Source organism: Gobio gobio (genome assembly GCF_949357685.1).
Source record: "Gobio gobio genome assembly, chromosome: 20".
NCBI lineage: Eukaryota > Metazoa > Chordata > Actinopteri > Cypriniformes > Gobionidae > Gobio > Gobio gobio.
In genome coordinates, this window is record NC_137113.1 from 2,486,609 (window position 1) to 2,506,953 (window position 20,345).

At 37.6% G+C, this 20,345-nt stretch overlaps 1 protein-coding gene across 6 annotated transcripts in view; it reads left to right on the top strand.

Moving 5' to 3' along the window:
• pald1a (phosphatase domain containing paladin 1a) overlaps window positions 1-20,345 on the top strand; it is a 114,757-nt gene that overhangs the window by 1,148 nt on the left and 93,264 nt on the right. Inside the window, exon 1 of one of the 6 annotated variants that reach the window (XM_079801336.1) lies at window positions 14,255-14,494. The exons of 3 other annotated variants lie outside the window; for them this stretch is intronic. The gene's annotated coding sequence lies outside the window, so the exon portion shown is untranslated. Of the gene's footprint in view, window positions 1-14,254; window positions 14,495-20,345 lie in introns of those variants that run through there. 2 more of the 6 variants (XM_079801337.1, XM_079801339.1) reach the window with 2 other exon arrangements.

The window sequence follows — 20,345 nt, forward strand, 5'->3', positions numbered from 1 at the left end:
TTGGGGCAAGTTGTCACATGTCTATATGAGGGTTTGATCCAGAAGTCCATTGCACAAATGCTCGTTTTCTCCAGCAGTGATTTTGTGTCGCTGAATAGAATTATTCAATTTTGTCCTTCGAACTACAATTTTAATTTAGAAGTATACAGTTTTTCTTTGTCAAATAATTTTTTTTCCGAGTATGGGCCTGTATGACGTCATAAAGGGCGGAATTGCTTGTATGTGCACTTCTACCGGACACACACACATACACACACACACACACACACACACACACACGAGAGCAAGAGCGCATCCATCATCGAGCTCTGTTCGAGTTACGGGAATTTTTTTAGACACGAGATCAACAATGTCACTAAAGAAGTGTGTGTGTGTGTGTGTGTGTGAGGGAAAGATCACCATGTTCATCTTCACAAATAACCCAGTGTTAATGCATTACAATATTGCGTTACTCCCTTAAAAAGTAACTTATTGAGTTACTTAGTTACTTTTTAAGAAAAGTAATGTGTTGCGTTACTTTTACGTTACTTTTTTCTCACCTGAGCTGGGCTTGTTTTTTTGTTTTGTTTTTTAATAGCATAAAAAAATCCTTTTTTTGAGCAAATGCAAAGACCTCTTCATACCAAGATTGAAATAATCAGCCTCAGGCTGAGGTAAAAATGCGCTGCCATTCTGGATAATGGAAGAATAGGACGCAGGAGAAAAAAGTTTTACCAATAAAAACAAAAAATCTAGTAATATTTGCTCATGGTTTAACTGAATCATTGAAGGTCAGCAGCAAGACAATAGTCAATAATGCTAGATTAAATGCATACAAATATTAGTTTTATTTAACATGTATATTTTTGAGGTTTGCGTAGTACTCTGATTTTGCATTTGACTGATTTTATTCATTTTGAGGAGTTACTTGTAATGCGTTCCCCCCAACACTGGTCATGACGAGCGGACCTGGTCGCGTTAGTCTTTCGATCGGCAGGGGCACTTTCAACACTTGTTCCATAAATTGAACACGGAAGGCGATCGGCCGAAAGTTTACTTGATAAAGTTTTAACCCTCTATGGTACGGTGTTGCCTCCAGGCAACATAGTCTATTTTAGTTTATTTTTAATACAATGAAACACCAATTTATTGGTCAAAACTATTTTAGGGAAGAAGAACTCAAATACTAATCAGTGAAAGTGCAAAAAGTTGGTCACATGACCCACAGGGGTCCATTTTGTGTCCTGTTTCAGCACATGTGCACAGGTCACATGGCTCCATATTTTCTCCAATGAAAAGTGCACTTTTCACTAGTTTCCGTCCAGTTAATCACCCACAAAAAATGTCATCTTCACTGGTAAGTAAAGAAGTATTTTCAAGAACTTTACATTATATATTATCAAATGTTTTAGAGTTAAAGGTAGGGTAGGGTAGGGTAGGATTTGGTTAAAAAACTTTTTTTCCAAATTTGTTTAAACTTTCTTTATATATCAATACATAATTAAAATGTAAGTACTCAGAAAAAGAAAGTATAAAAATTGAGTGTCTGTAGACCTCTCATGACTGTTTTAAAGACAGCTCATTATTTCCATTCACTCCGCCTTCTCCCTTCTGGGCTCTTTCCAAAGCCACGCCCCCAAAACACATGAACACGCCCACCGCGATCAGCTCAGCTGAAAGACGCATTATTAACCTGAGGCGAGCGGAGAAGAAGTGCATGTAGTGACATGTCAGAATCACATGTAATAAAAAATCTAACTTTATCATAATGAATATAAACAAATAAGATGTCTTTTAGTACTCACTATCAAGCTAGAATAACGATACTGGTAAAGTTTAAAATACACACACAACACAGTGTCTACGACACACACAGATACAAGATAAAAACATCTGTAAACATTGGTAGAGAATATAAAAACAAACCAAGGGCCGAAATAAACGTGCAGGTAAAGTTCCCGGTGAACATGGTAGAAGAGTTTAGACAGAGGGTAGCAGCTAAAGCTAACTTAGTTCTAAAAAAAGCTCCTGGATGCGGTGGACTAGCTTTTACACATGCATTTTGTTATCTAAAGTTACATTTTGCGAAATTCAACACGACAGCGATCAACTAATGGCTCGCTAAGTGTATAACATTGTAACTTTATGCTAAGTAATGTTATGTTAGCTATATTAGGCAGCTACGTGTGCTAGTGAGACATGCTTCATGAAAACATAAACCAAAAAAATGTATAATCAAAATGAAAGATGACCGGTCCAGCAGAAATACAGCCTCTTGAACTCCTCAAATCAAACGGGTGCGCCAGGGTTGCCAGGTTTTCACAACAAAATCCGCCCAATTGCTACTCAAAACTAGCCCAAAACAAGCCCAATCCTGTTTCTCCGGTAAAAATCGTGTTTGGGGGGTAAAATATGTGTCTTTTCGGTAGGGCTGCCTGCTAACATTCGCAAATCCCGGGGCAAAATATCACATAATTGTGGTCGCTTCAACCCGCGGACATGAAAAACAGCCGCGGCAACAGTGCTGAAGTAGCCCTTGGCAACACTGGGGCGCATGTGGGCGGATCCTGGAGCAAAAGCGGCGGTAGCCATGGTAACGAGAGAGAGTGACAGGCGCCCAAGCCAATCAGTGGTTTCGGTCCGAACGAAAATAATGAGCGGTGTTTATTGCAGATTAAAAAGTCTAGAGTCACTCGATTTTTATACTCTCTTTTTCAGAGTACTTGCATTTTAATTATGTATTGACATATAAATAAAGTTTAAACAAATTTGGACAAAAGTGTTTTAGATCATTCTTACCTACCCTACCTTTAATTACAAAAAACTGTGTGTTGCCTCAAGGTAATATTGTACCATAATGGAATCGCATAAGGCCATACCAGACACACTAGATTGGATACACATATAGTATATTTGTAAGGAAAAGAGTTAAAATTCTCAAAATGTATTTGCATTTTTGCATGATTTTGTAATGCACGTATAAGATTATTAATTCACATACTATAACTGCATATATTATGATCTGCACGTTTTCTATAGCACTTAAAAAATGGTATAAAACACAACCGATGAGGATGAGGAGGAGGTGTCATGTGATGAGGAAGATGAGGGTCAATCCGGCAGGGAGAGATCGAAGATGGAGATGGATATGATAACTTGATACGATATATTGATATGATAACTTGATATGATGGTTTGGTAATACTTGTGTTCCACGATGGTACAAAGTTGCCTGAGAGCAACAGCTGAATTTGAAATTTTACTTTTTATTTATTATTATTATTTTTAATACATTATAAACTGGATAAATGTGTTTGTTCAGGTGTCTGGTTAAAGAAATCGATGTTTTCGATAAATATATTTCTTTTTTCTACATGAAAATGTCAAATGTTTAAATTTGTCCGTTGTGGTACAATGTTGCCTTGAGGCAACAAACTTTTAAAATATAAATAAATAAAAAAATTATGAACGTGTTTATTGCTATTGTTATAGTGTCCTATTTTAAGCAGGAAAAACACCACAAATATTTTTTTCCTCATTGAAATCATATTGCGTGCCATAGAGGGTTAAATATGGATATTTTTCTTTTAACACTGAAGCTGCTGTGAGACAATCTGCATTGTAAAAAAACAAAAGTCGTGTGTTCTGTGCTAGATTAACTGAGACTTGTTACAGCACTTGCATACTGTTGTCTAGTTGCTTTTATTGCTCTCATTTGTGAGTCACTTTGGATAAAACGTCTGCTAAATGACTAAATGTAAATGTAAATAAACTAAGCTAATCGGGACGCTGTATGCTATGCTAGAACATGCGCTAAATAAAAACATTAAGAATGAGACATGCTTGATTTCACAACTTATAGCTTCGGTTATATATATGAAACATATGATTTGCAAGACTATTTTACCACAATTTAAACGACAAAAATCAAAACGTGAATTTTTTTTTTATTTAAAGAATTGTAATCAGGCTCTGAACAGATTACCCATTAAAAGTTCTTTCAGCCAATAGAATCGCTCTGGGGTCCTAAGCGGACACTATTTCACAGGGGACGGGATTTCTCATGACACCGGAATGCATTGAGAGTTGATGTTTTAGCTGAAAATGGTGTTGTGTAAATCAAAAACTGACCATTCAGCTGGACAATAACTTCATTCTAGAGCTGACAATCTTGTGTGTTCTACACAAACGCGTCGATTCGCTTCAGAAGGCCTTTATTAACACCTCAGAGCCGTGTGGAGCAGTTATATGATGGACAGATGCACTTTTTATAGACTTCAAAAACAGAGCAACTATTACTGCCATTATAAAGCTTGGATTAGCCTGGACTTTTGTAATATAACTCAGATTGTGTTCGTCTGAAGGAAGACTGTCATACACACCTCGGATGACTTGAGGGAGAGTAAATCATGGGGTCATTTCATTTTTTCGGTGAACTATCCCTTTAAAACTACAATTTGAATTGTATCATAATTTTGTACATGTCGTTTCGTCAACAAATTCTTAAATCACTGTGAAAAAAGCAGTTTGTGGTTGTGACGACATGCCCCGCGACTGGATTCAACAAGTGTGTAATCATCAAGACTTTAAGTGTGTGTCTGTAGAAGTTGACTTTCAGAGAACCTTTATATCATTTCATCCTAGAACCCGCATCTGATCTCGGCCGTATGGACATGGATTGGAAGATAGAGCCGTGTGAAACTATTCTTAGAAACATTGTGGATTATTCAGAGCAAAAGTCACATCAGGAATAAATCAGTGGAGGGATTATTTATGGATCGGTTGTTTTTTGGACCGCTTGAGAGTTTGTTGCTCCAAAGAGACGATTCATTCACACACACTTAAACCTCTGGGCCCGTATTCATAAAGAATCTGAATGCAAAGAGCAGCTCCTAGTGACAAAATTCTGAGAAAATTCTGAGAAATGTGGGCGTTTACTCTTAAAATTAACTAAAAAATCTTAGTAAAGAAAAAAGTAATTCAGAAAGCATCTTAACCCTTAAAAGAGGTCTTAAGGTCAGATTTGTTAGGAGCACGAACGAGGACTTTTAAGAGGCTTAAGAGTTTCTTTAGCAGTGGAGAAAATGGCAGAAAGACGAAGAGGGAGAAGAAATGTGTTGCAGACGATGGAGGACAGTGACTTAAGACGCTATAGATTAGATCATGTTTGTTGCATTAAACCCAACTTTTAAACCACCATTTAAATAGACATGCCAGCAATCAGTGGAATTGGAAAGAGTGGAACAATGTTTATAATTCTAAGCCAATCAAATACCTTATAGAAAATTAACAGCATGGTAAATAATAAAAGGATTTATATACACTGAAAAAATTATTTGTTGAATTTACTAAAAAATGTTATCGTAAGTGGGCGCAATCAATTTATTTGATCTCAATTTAAACAAAAACACATGCAATTCCCATAAAACTAATTCATTTTTTCAAATTAAAATATAAAAACTACATTTCAATTATTTTAACGAGCACAAATTAATTATGCTTAATTTAACCGGGCCATAATCATTTTTTTCAGTGTACATATATATAATGTGTGTGTGTGTGTGAGTGAGAGAGAACGGTAAAATAGGACAATTTGCGCTTGTAATTTCAAAGTGAAGGCTTAGAATAGACCCTATACTTAAAAGCGCTCCTTTTCCCCCCTTTTTGGACAACCAACCAATCACAGTCTTCAAAAGACTGTGTCATACGTAGCAACGGGTTAGCCCCGCCTCTTCACTGAGATAAAAGTTTGTGTATTTTCCTTGCTCAGAGTTGCTCTCAGATCGGTCCCGAATAGCTCTTAAGCTAAGACTCCTACGTAAAGTTTTTAAGCTAAATGAGGAGTTTTCTGATTCATAATCTTTATGAATACGGGCCCTGGATGTCATTTATGTGCTGTGCATCTTTAAAAGCAACACATATTGCAGCATTTGAGCACGGATACAGCAATGCTACGTGACTGAAGTGTGTGTGTGTTTGTGCTGTACACTGATTGTGACTTCATCTGTCGTGGTGTGTGTGTGTGTGTGTGTGTGTGTGTGTGATGATCTCAGCCACTAGATGTCATACGGTCCAGCTTTAGTGTGTGTTTGATGTCTGTCCAGTAATAGTACGGCTGTGTCTAGTTGTAGGCACAGAATCTGTGTGTGTCGTTTTTACTTTTAAACCTATGATTTAATTTCTACCAGAATAGAGATGAGCATCATAGTCATGATGAAATATTCCCTTGGATATGCCTGCAGCTCACGTTAGATCATCAGATATGACGTCCAGTCGTAGTGTTATTTCAGTATCATTACTTTACATTACAAGTTATGTTCAGACTGCTATCAGCTAACAGATTTTTTGAATATTCAGATTTTTGAAAGTGTGGATGGCAAAAAAACGCATGAAATCCGAATCTGATTCAAGTCATATTTGGAGGTGGTTTGAAATGTCTGGATTTGGCTACTCGAACGTCACTTTTCCTGCGTCCGTTTTGAAAGCCTTGTCACACACACACACTAAAGCAGCTCATGCTGATAGGCTGGTTATGTCTGGACACACATCTCATTTGACAAAAAACTCTGATTTGCATTCAGTCTGAACATAGCCAAAATGATCCTCTGAGCTGGAGTGTGTGTGCGACTGAGGGCGCGAGAAGTAAGCTACTAATGATGATTATTAGGACTTATTGTTGTAAATGAAAATCATATTTCACAACTGTCAGTTCTGTCATGACAACTCTTGGAGTGTTTGCCATGGTAATGGATATGAGCGTTGGTTTGGTCTTGGCAGAATAGATCTGCTGCTGCTGCTGCTGCTGCTGCTGTGACCGCACAGATCCACTTTTGCGGCACGACTGAAGCGTGGTGTTGTGACTCTTCCCTCATGTGTGTGTTGATGGGCGTTCCTCAAGTTTACAGCTATGGGCGTGTGTTTGAGCCAGCGGGGAATGAAAAGCAAAGGACCGACGAGAGAGCAGCAGCATCAATAATCAGCAGCAGCAGCAATAACAGCAGCAGCAATAACACCAGAAGCAGCAGCAATAATAAGAGGCAGCATCAATAATCAGAAGCAGCAGCAGCAATAACAGCAGCAGCAATAACACCAGAAGCAGCAGCAATAATAAGAGGCAGCATCAATAATCAGAAGCAGCAGCAGCAATAACAGCAGCAGCAATAACACCAGAAGCAGCAGCAATAATAAGAGGCAGCATCAATAATCAGAAGCAGCAGCAGCAATAACAGCAGCAGCAATAACACCAGAAGCAGCAGCAATAATAAGAGGCAGCATCAATAATCAGAAGCAGCAGCAGCAATAACAGCAGCAGCAATAACCGCAGCAGCAATAAAAGCAGCAGCATGTCTCCATGTGCTCTACTTCTATTGGACAGTCGCGTCGCGTTCAACGGATTCATTTGCATAAAGTTGAGCTATGGCCAGCTTTTTTGACGCGCAGCATTTGTTCAATTTGTTCAGAATGCTTTGCGGGCGCGTTAAAGTCGCTTCACGTCAACCATAGGAATAAAGTGGAGTGCGGCGCGACTGTGTCGCATGGACAAGTGGATCAGCACCTTGATTATTATTGCTGCTGCTGCTTCTGATTATTATTGCTGCTTCTGATTATTATTGCTGCTTCTGATTATTGATGCTGCTGCTATTGCTGCTTCTGATGATTGCTGCTTCTGATTATTGCTGCTGCTGCTGCTGCTGATTATTGATGCTGTTGTTATTGCTGCTGCTGCTGCTGTTATTGCTGCTGCTGCTGATGATTATTGATGCTGCTGTTATTGATGCTGCTGTTATTGCTGCTGCTGCTGCTGATTATTGATGCTGCTGTTATTGCTGCTGCTGTTATTGCTGCTGCTGCTGCTGATTATTGATGCTGCTGTTATTGATGCTGCTGTTATTGCTGCTGCTGCTGCTTCTGATGATTGCTGCTGCTGCTGATTATTGATGCTGCTGTTATTGATGCTGCTGATATTGCTGCTGCTGCTGTTATTGCTTCTGCTGCTGATTATTGCTGCTGCTGATTATTGATGCTGCTGTTATTGCTACTGCTGCTGCTGCTGATATTGCTACTGCTGCTGCTGCTGATTATTGATGCTGCTGTTATTGCTGCTGCTGATTATTGCTGCTGCTGCTTCTGATGATTGCTGCTGCTGCTGCTGATTATTGATGCTGCTGTTATTGCTGCTGCTGCTGCTGATGATTATTGATGCTGCTGTTATTGCTGCTGCTGCTGCTGCTGATTATTGCTGCTTCTCATTATTGCTGCTGCTGATTATTATTGCTGCTGCTGCTGCTGTTATTGCTGCTGCTGTTGCTGCTGATTATTGATGCTGCTGTTATTGCTGCTGCTGCTGCTGCTGATTATTGCTGCTTCTGATTATTGCTGCTGCTGATTATTATTGCTGCTGCTGCTGCTGATTATTGCTGCTGCTTCTGATTATTGATGCTGCTGTTATTGCTGCTGCTGCTGATTATTGCTGCTGCTTCTGATTATTGATGCTGCTTCTGATTATTGATGCTGCTGCTGCTGCTGCTGCTGATGATTATTGCTGCTACTTCTGATTATTGATGCTGCTGCTGATTGCTGCTGATTGCTGCTGCTGCTTCTGATTATTGCTGCTGCTGTTATTGCTGCTGCTGCTGCTTCTGATTATTGATGCTGCTGTTATTGCTGCTGCTGCTTCTGATTATTGATGCTGCTTCTGATTGCTGCTGTTATTGCTGCTGCTTCTTATTATTGCTGCTGCTGCTTCTGATTATTGCTGCTGCTGCTTCTGATTATTGATGCTGCTGTTATTGCTGCTGCTGCTTCTGATTATTGATGCTGCTTCTGATTGCTGCTGTTATTGCTGCTGCTTCTGATTATTATTGCTGCTGCTGCTTCTGATTATTGATGCTGCAGTTTTTGCTGCTGCTGTTATTGCTGCTGCTGCTGTTATTGCTGCTGCTGCTGTTATTGCTGCGGCTGCTTCTGATTTTTGATGCTGCTGCTGCTGTTATTGCTGCGGCTGCTTCTGATTTTTGATGCTGCTGCTGCTGTTATTGCTGCTGCTGCTTCTGATTATTGATGCTGCTGCTGCTGTTATTGCTGCTGCTGCTGTTATTGCTGCGGCTGCTTCTGATTTTTGATGCTGCTGCTGCTGTTATTGCTGCTGCTGCTTCTGATTATTGATGCTGCTGCTTCTGATTATTGATGCTGCTGCTGTTATTGCTGCTGCTGCTGTTATTGCTGCTGCTGCTGCTGCGGTTATTGCTGCTGCTGCTTCTGATTATTGATGCTGCTGTTATTGCTGCTGCTGCTTCTGATTATTGATGCTGCTGTTATTGCTGCTGCTGCTTCTGATTTTTGCTGCTGCTGTTATTGCTGCTGCTGCTGCTGTTGCTGTTATTGCTGCTGCTGCTTCTGATTATTATTGCTGCTGCTGCTGTTATTGCTGCTGCTGCTGCTCCGGTTATTGCTGCTGCTGCTTCTGATTATTGATGCTGCTGTTATTGCTGCTGCTGCTGCTTCTGATTATTGATGCTGCTGTTATTGCTGCTGCTGCTGCTTCTGATTTTTGCTGCTGCTGTTATTGCTGCTGCTGCTGCTGTTATTGCTGCTGCTGCTGTTATTGCTGCTGCTGCTGTTATTGCTGCTGCTGCTTCTGATTATTGATGCTGCTGTTATTGCTGCTGCTGCTTCTGATTTTTGCTGCTGCTGTTATTGCTGCTGCTGCTGTTATTGCTGCTGCTGCTGCTGCTGCTGTTGCTGTTATTGCTGCTGCTTCTGATTATTGATGCTGCCTCTGATTATTATTGCTGCTGCTTCTGGTGTTATTGCTGCTGCTGTTATTGCTGTTATTGCTGCTGCTGTTATTGCTGCTGCTGCTGATTATTGATGCTGCTGCTCTCTCGCCGGTCCTTTTTGTTTTTCATTCCCCGCTGGCTCCAACGCACGCCCATAGCGGTAAACTTGAGGAACGCCCATCAACACACACATGAGGGGAAGAGTCACAACACCAGGCTTCAGTCGTGCCGCAAAAGTGGATCTGTAGCGTTATTGCTTCTGCTGCTGCTGTTATTGTGGTACTTGCTCCTGCCAATACACACACGACATGCTGCTGCTGTACAGTATAGCATACATGAATGACCTGTAGCAGATCTATACAGGTGGAGCTGGGCAAGGAGGAGGGTTTCTGAAAGCATTGCTACTGCTACAGCAAATGCTGACCAGTATCTGAAGGTTGAGCAGCGAGCTCATTGGCTACTGATACAGCAGGAACCAATCAGCTGTGTCCTATAGGGAGTGATGTGATTGCAAGCATCAACCGGCGTCATCTAGCGTTTCATGTGAACTATGGCAGGTTACTTGACAATACCTAATAATTCATAATGTCGGACTGAGCTGTGAAACCTATTTAAGCTCTCCAAGTACTGGAGGATTACTGGAGTAATATTTTATTAAGGTATCTGTTCTTTTACTCAAGATTTCTTGACTTGCACTGGTTTTAGTTTAACTATAATAACCCTGTTGTAGTCATAGATATACATAATAAAGGCTAGATGTCTTACGGCGGAGTCACTGGCGGCCATCTTGTCACCGGCCAGCTTTCTGGCGGGCTCCTGATGTAAGGCGAGTGATCTGAACACAAATACTCTTATCTCGCTCAAATTTTGACGGATTTACAAATGGTTTGGTTTCTTACAAACATTACTAACGTGGCTATAATTCTGGATGCTTGAACAAATTATGAATAATTATTCATAAGTATGCAGTAGCGTTTATAACAAACTAAACAGTTTGAAAATCGGTAGAAAATTTTTGAAACAATGTTAACCATTAAAACACAATGTTAGGAGTGAGCGAGCTGACTGTGACAAGATGGCCGCCAGGTGCAGACGTCCACTCCATTGGCCAGCAGCACGGACGAGACATCTAGCCTTTATGTATATCTATGGTTGTAGTCACTAACTGGAGAGTTGGCTCTGTTTTCAGGACCATCAGGGTGTTTGATGTGTGTTTTCAGTTTCGTTGATCATTGAGGGCGACTCCAGACAGGAATATGTTCTTCTTCCTCTAGGAAGCACACGCTAGCACAGGTGTCGAGCTCCCAGAGCAGAGCGAGTCCAGTCGGAAAAGGATGTTTAAAACACAAAAGCTCATTCATCAGAGAGGCCGAGAGCAGGCGGAGGGCAGCAGGAAACGGGCAGGTAACCGTTTGGCTTTTCACAGCCTCTGAGGAAGTTTCACAGGAAGCTGAAATGTTGTTCACCGCATCTCTTGACTTGTCACCGCCACTCGACCGCTGTCTGCTTTTCCTCATTTCTCTAATTATATCCACAAGCGTAGCTGCGTTAACAGAGCAAATATTCCCTCATGTCCGTTTAAGTGTGAAGTACCACAAGGGCAACATGTCTCAGAGCCTCTTCTATTCAAAAGAGAGGCATGATTTCCGCTCTAGCGTGCATGTCTTCATCAAAGCCGTTAGAGGAACAGGTGTGGCCGGGTTTGTTCTCCTGCAGAAATCATGCTGTAGTTTAGTTTGCTTCTTGGATTAGCACATTATATATTTGACGTATGCACCTGCTTCTATTGAGTTTTTCTGTCTTATTTGGAGCTTGACAATTAAATAAAATAAAAATGCAAACATTAGATAAAAAAAACTTAAACTGAAATTAAGTTGAAGCACTAAAATAAGTTAAAAACAAACGATTAAAACATTTTCTTAAAATAAACCTTAATTTAAATTAAATAATAAAAAATTAAATACATTTTATAAAATTAAATAAAATTTCCAAGGCTAGATAAAAAAAGTAAACTGAAATGAAGTTAAAGCACTAAAATAAGTTAAAAACAAACTATTCAAACATTTTCTTAAAATAAACCTTAAATTTAAATTAAATTATAAAAAATTAAATTATATAATAAATTAAAATATAAATAATAAAAAATTAAATTAAATACATTTTATAAAATTAAATAAAATTAAATAAAATGTCCAAGGCTAGATAAAAAAAAAGTACACTGAAATGAAGTTGAAGCACTGAAATAAGTTAAAAACAAACTATTCAAACATTTTCTTAAAATAATTCTTAATTTAAATTAAACAATAAAAAATTAAATAAAATAATAAAAAAATTAAATACAAAATTTAAGTAAATACATTTTATAAAATTAAATAAAATACAAATATAAGCGTTAGATAAAAAAAAGTACACTGAAATGAAGTTGAAGCACTAAAGTTGGCCGCTAATGTTTTTAGATTTGGAAGAGCGAAAGACGTGTGTTTGAAACGACATGAGCTTAATTTTGAGCTGTCTTGAACTTTGTTGAGCTCGCATTGATGTTTTGGAATATGGAGAATATGGTTGTTTTTTTCTCAAAATGTTCTCGTGACGCATCTCAGGAGTTGTGTGTTGGACTCCAGATGAGAAGAGTTTGAGAACAGTGTAAATTTAGCTAAGATTGAGATAATACAACAATTTCCTGCCTCACCCTGTTGCCCCATGTTGTGTTTCTCTCTCTCTCTCTGTGTGTGTGTGTGTGTGTGTGTGTGTGTGTGTGTTGCCCTTTGCTGCCTCAGTCAGTCACACAAACGTCTTACACTCCATCAGAAGTTTTCTCTAATCTTATAAAACCCCTGTGACTGAGGGACACGATCGCTTTGGTTCTGATGAGAGTCTTACATCCGATCTAAATGTATAAATAAATTGGCCAAAATATTATATAAATAAACACATTTTGCGAGCTCCAGTTCTGAACGAGCTGAGTTTAGCTGGTTATAGTTTAGAGATGACAAGATCTGGTGAAACCTCAGTTGGTCAATATTCTTAAAGATAATGTTTAATAAAAAAAAATCATTGTTTTTAAATGTTATTTTAGGGATAGGGGTGTAATATAGACTTATAAATGCAAATAAATATAAACATATTTATACTAACATTGTGAATTTTTAATAGTTTTGTATTTTAATTGTAAAGTATAGCTACATATTTTATATACATATTTAATATTAATAGGTTTGTGTATTTCAGTAGTTTAATTTGAGTGATTGTATTTACGTTTGTAATAATAATAAAAAAAAAAAAAAAAAATATATATATATATTATATACACTATTAAAAATATATACTATTCAAAATATATATAACATAAATATATATACTATTAAAAATATATATAACATAAATATATATACTATTCAAAATATATACTATTCAAAATATATAACACAAAAATATATATATTATTCAAAATATATATAACAAATATATATACTGTTAAAAAAATATATATAACATAAATATATATACTATTCAAAATATATACTATTCAAAATATATACTATTCAAAATATTTATAACACAAAAATATATATATATTATTAAAAATATATATAACATAAATATATATACTATTAAAAATATATATAACAAAAATATATATAATATAAATATATATATATATACTATTAAAAATATATATAACATAAAAATATATATACTATTAAAAAAAAAAATATATATATATATATATATAACAAAAATATATATACTATTAAAAAAAAATATATATAACAAATATATATTCTATTAAAAATATATATAACACAAACATGTATATACTATTAAAAATGTATATAACATAAATATATATACTATTAAAAATATATATATAACACAAAAATATATATACTATTAAAATATATATAACATAAATGTATACTATTAAAAATATATATAACATAAAAACAAAAAACATATATATGTATATATATATTTTTTTTTCTTATGTATTTTATATATACTGTGTATTTATTTATTTATAGTTATATTATTTTAATAGTAATAGTTTTTATTTTACTTTTACAGTAGAAGTCTCTGTCCTCAGATAAATGTGTGTGTGTGTGTGTGTGTGTGTGTGTGTCCTATCTTCCCTCAGTCCTGTGCTGAGATTTACCGTGTTTACTCAGCTGTGTGTGTGTTGACAATCAGAGACGGGGCGTCTTAATTGCTTACGAATGAAGTAATTAGTGCGGTGTGTGAACTTACGAGAGCTGCGGTGAATTACGTGATGTAAACACACATGCTGTTAGCTCGTCGTGTTGTTTGGTTTGTGTTCTGTGTGTGTGTGTGTGTGTGTGTGTGTGTGTTTGTAGGGGTGGCAGTCACACGGTCACACTGTGGCACTGTGGAGAGCTTTTAATTCATGTGGTAATGTGAGTGTGAGTGTGTGTGTGTGTGTGTGTGTGTGTGATGGCTAAGACCCACCCACACATCCTTCACACACGCGGATTTACCACGCCGCTCTTCCTGAGATTGTGTTTGTGTCTGACGCTCGCTGTCGTTCAGAGTGAAGTCTCGCTGTCTTAGACTACTAATCAGAGGCTGACTGCCCCACACTCACACACACACACACACACACTCACACACACACACACTCATGGCACGCCTCAGTTAGTCTGCGCAGATACCTGTGGCTCTGTGGGATCTCTGTCGCTCTGCCTCTGGATTTGATGGTGCTGCGGCGTGTGTGTTCTCAGGTACGGCTGGACCGTGTGTGTGTGTGTGTGTGTGTGTGTGTGTGTCTTTGTTTTGTGTTCTGCTGGCTTGATTTGTACTTTTAGTGATGAGTCTTGTTGCGCACAGGCATCATCACGGGGAGATTTCTGAAGATGTTGATGAGTTTGGTGTTTATATATTATATTTCTCTCTCCGACTGTGTGAGCGATGGCTTTTCTACTTGGGTAAAGTACAAATAAGAACAAGCTGTTTGACTTTATTCATGTTTGTTTTGTATTTTAAAAAACGTTTATATAATTTTCATGGTGATTTAATGACTTTGAGTGTAAAATACACACGTGTACACATCTTAATCTTTCAATGAATCGAGCCGTTGTAAAGTTGAGAGATTTCCATCATGAAGTTTGCGAGCGCTGGTCTTGACGTGGTCTTGGGTGTACAGGGGTCCTCTCTGTGATGTCATATCCTGTTTTATGGTTTTCTTGACAGTGACAACAAAAACGAGTTCCTGTTTGGTTACACCACACTGATCTGCCAGATAATGTTTTCATATAATAATATTAAAAAACCACTTCACTGCAGCTTCATCTTTTATACTGATGCAAATGGTTAAATGTTGCTGTCCTCAAAGCTGAAAACATTCCTGACGTAAAAAATTGCGGTTTTTAAATGGTGTTTTAGGGTCTGTAAAATGTATTTAAGTTTTAATTGTATTTGTAGGTTTTTATTTTATTATTATTTTTAATTCTATTTATTTTGTTTTATTATTATTTATTCTTTTATTTTGAAATATAATTGTGTTAAAAAATATTAATTTGTTTTATTTATTAAATGTTTTATATTTTTTTAGTGCTGGGCACTCGATTAATTGCGCATCCAAAATAGAAGTTTGTTTACATAATGTGTGTGTGTGTGTGTGTGTGTGTGTGTGTGTGGTTATTTTGTGTATATATAAACACACACATATGCATGTGTATATATTTAAGAAAAAAGTTATTTATATATAAAATATTTATAAGATAAATTATATAAATATGTATACAGTATATATACGTGTGTGTGTATATTTATATATACACAATTATACACAGTACACACACTTGTATTATGTAAACACAAACTTTTATTTTGGATGCAATTAATCGATTGCCCAGCACACATTTTTGATGTTTTTTTAAAAAAAAAATATATATATATATATATATATAAATATAAATATAAATATAAATATAAATATAAATATAAATATAAATAAATATAATATAATTTTTTTTTTTTTTTTTTTAAATGTTTATTTATTTATTCATACATTTTTAAACAGCACTTAAAAAGCAATGATTTCTTTTAGGAATATTTTTAAAGCTTTATTTATTAAATATCCATCGCCTTAACTTTCAAAATAATGTTTCTAATAAGTAGCAGTCTGAGATTTCCTCAGAGATAAATGCGTGTGTGTGTGTGTGTTTATGTATTGAATGACATTAACAGAAGCCGTCATGAACCCGTGTCACGACCCACTCTCTCTGCTCTGTGTGTTGCTGGAAAGGCATTGGCACGAGTGTAGATTATGGATAAATGCAGTTTCAGTAATGGCTGTGGTCTGATTCGAGTGTGTGTCGGTCATATGATGGGTTTTCCATGGGAATGTGACGGACATGAAGCCTGTCTGTCTGTCTGTCTGTCTGTCTGTGGGTCACATGGCTTCTCACAGCCCATCACGAATCAGCTGCTCTTTTCCAAACAGATTCTGGTCACATGTGCATATCTAATAGTTATATGCTCAAATCCATATATGATAAACAATCCTATCCGATAATATCCAGGGTCCTTGCGTTAGCAGTTTTAACACACACATTGTGTGTTGATATGTAGATGGCGAGGCTGTGTTTTCATTTTGGGCTGAGCTCAGTTCAGAATAACTGTAATTATGTGCTATTTCTGATCTGTAAATGCCTGTGTGTGTGTGTGTGTGTGTGTGTGTGTGACAGATGATGCACAATTTTTCCTGTAGCATTCTGGGAAAACCATACAGCCCTGATATTGAGTTGCATGCAAAGTGTTGATATTGGAGTTCTCCGTGGTGGTTATATACTATACTGTGCTTTATATGCTTTTATTTGGGTATTTTGCGGCGTAATATGAATAATTTGTGGTTAAAGGTATAGCCTGAATATTCAACTGAAGGTTATCCATTCACAAGACCTCATTTACACTGTAAATATTACAGTGTGTGAACATGCAAATCATTGAGTGCCACGGTACGCCATCATGAAGTAACATGCACATCCCCATGGTGTTGCAACACAGGAAGTTGTGTGAGGAAGTCAGCTTTTCTGGGGCAGTTGTTCTTACTCACAGGGGAAGTTCTGAAGACGCTGCGCTTCACTGCTAATGAGACGCTGATTGTGTTCAATACAGTGTAAAACCCCAAAAAACAGCCTTCACTGATGATGTCACGGTCAAGAGCTATCCATGTGGACGTCACGGGGGTCATGCGTCCTGAACATCCTGGTTTCTGTGAGGTCCTGGAGTTCCCTGTTGAAGGGATTTTTCTGTCTGAAGTCATGGTTTTGTAACTCTGACCTACACCTCGTTTGCAATAATGTGCGGCGGATTAGGGATGTGTTCTGATTTATAGATCCCTGTGAAGTGATGGCCATTTAAAGGGATATTTCCCATTCTGTCATTTTACTACTCGTGTAATTTTTCTCTATTTTGAAAATTGTTTACTCTGTAATTTTTTTTATTTCATTATTTGGCCCAGTTGAATCTTGTATAAAGTAAAAAGTAAAAAAAAATTCTCAATGAACGTCTAATGTTGTCCACCGTTCTCCAAATATCATCTTTTCTTTTGTCACAAGAATTTCGGGTTACCGTCTCTTCGAGATAAAGCCACTTTAAACCCTGATTAAAGATGCAATTTTGTTTTTTATAAGTAATTTGCTTGATTTAATCGTTAAAAGATTGTCTTTATGGAGACGTTTTGTGCTCTGGTCAGTCATGCTGGGACAGGAAGGGGCCGTCCCCAAACTGGTCCCACAAAGTTGGGAGCATGAAATTGTCCAGAATGTCTTGGGAGTTCCTTTCACTGGAACTAACCCCTGAAGAACAACTCCATCCCATAATCCCTCCTCCACCAAACTTTACACTTGGCACAATGCAGTCAGGCAAGTCCCGTTCTCCTGGCGACCGCCAAACCCAGACTCGTCCATGGGATTGTCAGACGGAGAAGCGTGATTGGTCACTCAGAGAACACGTCTCCACTGCTCTAGAGTCCAGTGGCGGCACACTTTACCCCAGTGCGCTGTAAACACTGTGTGTTCATAAACTGTTGGGATATTTCTTGAAAATAAAACTGTAGATGTGATTTTGAAAAGTGCCGCCTTTTCAGACGAGTTTTATTATTAAAGAGGTATTTGTAATGGATTCTTCTAGGAATATGCTTGAATATGGCTTTCATTAAAGAAAGATGACACACAGCATTTATTTGAGAAGTTGTTGTTGTTGTTGTTAACTTCAGTGATTTAGCATTAGGCTTTGTATCAGTAGAAACCCAGTAGTATATTTGAATTATGGTACTTTCCCCCCTCATATCCCCCTGAGACGAGAGAATTATGCATTTTATTTCTGGAAAAAAGCCTCCAATGACACACATATCGTCATTTTGCGTCATCTGAGGATTTTTTTGGCCAGAGGCTAGAGACTACAGGAGCTGTTCCGCATGTGCGATTCCAGGACTTTCATTTAGGGCGGCTCAGCCTCAGTGAGGGTATAAAAAAAAAAATGGTAAGACTTTAGTTTAGGGTCCAATTCTCACTATTAAGTAGCTTATTAGTATGCATATTAGGATATTGGCTGTTTATTATTACTTATAAAGCAAATATTAATGCCTTATTCTGCATGATCATATTGTACATCCCTTAATCATACAATGCAGGCAGGTTTATAATCACTGAGATCCCACATGTGAGGTTTGGGGGTTCGGCCCCTCGAGAACATTTAGATTTCTGTGATCTACAAATGTGCATTTTAAGATGTTCTGAACGGCTAAAATGAGACAACAGCTTGAAAACAATGTCAGTGGCAGATATGACTGATTAAGTTTTACCATTTTCGTCAGTTAAGACAGTAAACATATGTTTAACTGATATTTATATGTTTTCTGAATCATTTTCATAGACATGTTAATTTACTGAAGCCTAACAGGAAAGCTGGGTAATTAAATGTATTAAATTAATTCACAATATGCACACATTCATTACTAATCTTATGCCCAGTACAGGCCGAAAAAAGCTGAGCTTTATTTATTTACTCAGAGCTACACATGGAATTATTAAATTACAATATGCACACGTTCATTATTAATCTTATGCCTAATCTGAAGAAAACGGCTTTGTTAACATTTCTTGTTTGTTAATTATATTATAAATGACATTACATAGGCCGATTTCAATTCAAAATGGTGAAATTAGACAAGTTTATTAATTTGCGTGAATATTTTTGTCATTTGTTTAACATTTCTGACTTTAAGAAGCAGCTGTCAAATATGAAATGTTTAGTTTAGCTTCATATCTCGCACTTGACGTCGAGTCGCGCTGCTAAAATTCACGCTCAGCCTCAGCAGCTTCTGTGGCGGGACTTTCGTTCGGCTCACTCACACTTTAGTGAAAACACACGTTCAGTTTTTAATTGTAGTGTTTATTCTCTAACTGAACAAAAAGGGGATGCACATCCAGGGCACGAAGCTCCCGTTCCACCACATCCCAAAGATGCTCTATTGGGTTGAGATCTGGTGACTGTGGCGGCCATTTTAGTTCAGTGAACTCATTGTCATTTTCAAGAAACCAGTTTGAAATGATTGGAGCTTTGTGACGGTGCATTATCCTGCTGGAAGTAGCCATCAGAGGATGGGGACATGGTGCTCATAAAGGGATGGACATGGTCAGAAACAATGCTCAGGTAGGCCGTGGCATTTAAACCATGCCCAATTGGCACTAAGAGGCCTAAAGTGTGCCAAGAAAACATCCCCCACACCATTACACCACCACCACCAGCCTGCACAGTGGAAACAAGGCATGATGGATCCATGTTCTCATTCTGTTTACGCCAAATTCTGACTCTACCATCTGAATGTCTCAACAGAAATCCAGACTCATCAGACCAGGCAACATTTTTCCAGTCTTCAACTGTCCAATTTTGGTGAGCTTGTGCAAATTGTCGCCTCTTTTTCCTATTTGTAGTGGAGATGAGTGGTACCCGGTGGGGTCTTCTGCTGTTGTAGCCCATCCGCCTCAAGGTTGTGTGTGTTGTGGCTTCACAAATGCTTTGCTGCAGACCTCGGTTGTAACGAGTGGTTATTTCAGTCAAAGTTGCTCTTCTATCAGCTTGAATCAGTCGGCCCATTCTCCTCTGACCTCCAGCATCAACAAGGCATTTTCTCCCACAGGACTGCCGCATACTGGATGATTTTCCCTTTTCACACCATTCTTTGTAAACCCTAGAAATGGTTGTGCGTGAAAATCCCAGTAACTGAGCAGATTGTGAAATACTCAGACCAACAACCATGCCACGCTCAAAATTGCTTAAATCCCCTTTCTTTCCCATTCCGACATTCAGTGTGGAGTTCAGGAGATTGTCTTGACCAGGACCACGCCCCTAAATGCACTGAAGCAACTGCCATGTGATTGGTTGATTAGATAATTGCATTAATGAGAAATTGAACAGGTGTTTCTAATAATCCTTTAGGTGAGTGTATTTTGAAACCACACCTGTGATATTTTGGCATCAACTGAAACTGTTATTTTTGCATTTTCTGGTTTAATTTTAATAAATGTTGCAATTTTCTTTTGTTTAGTTTTTATTTTTATTTCA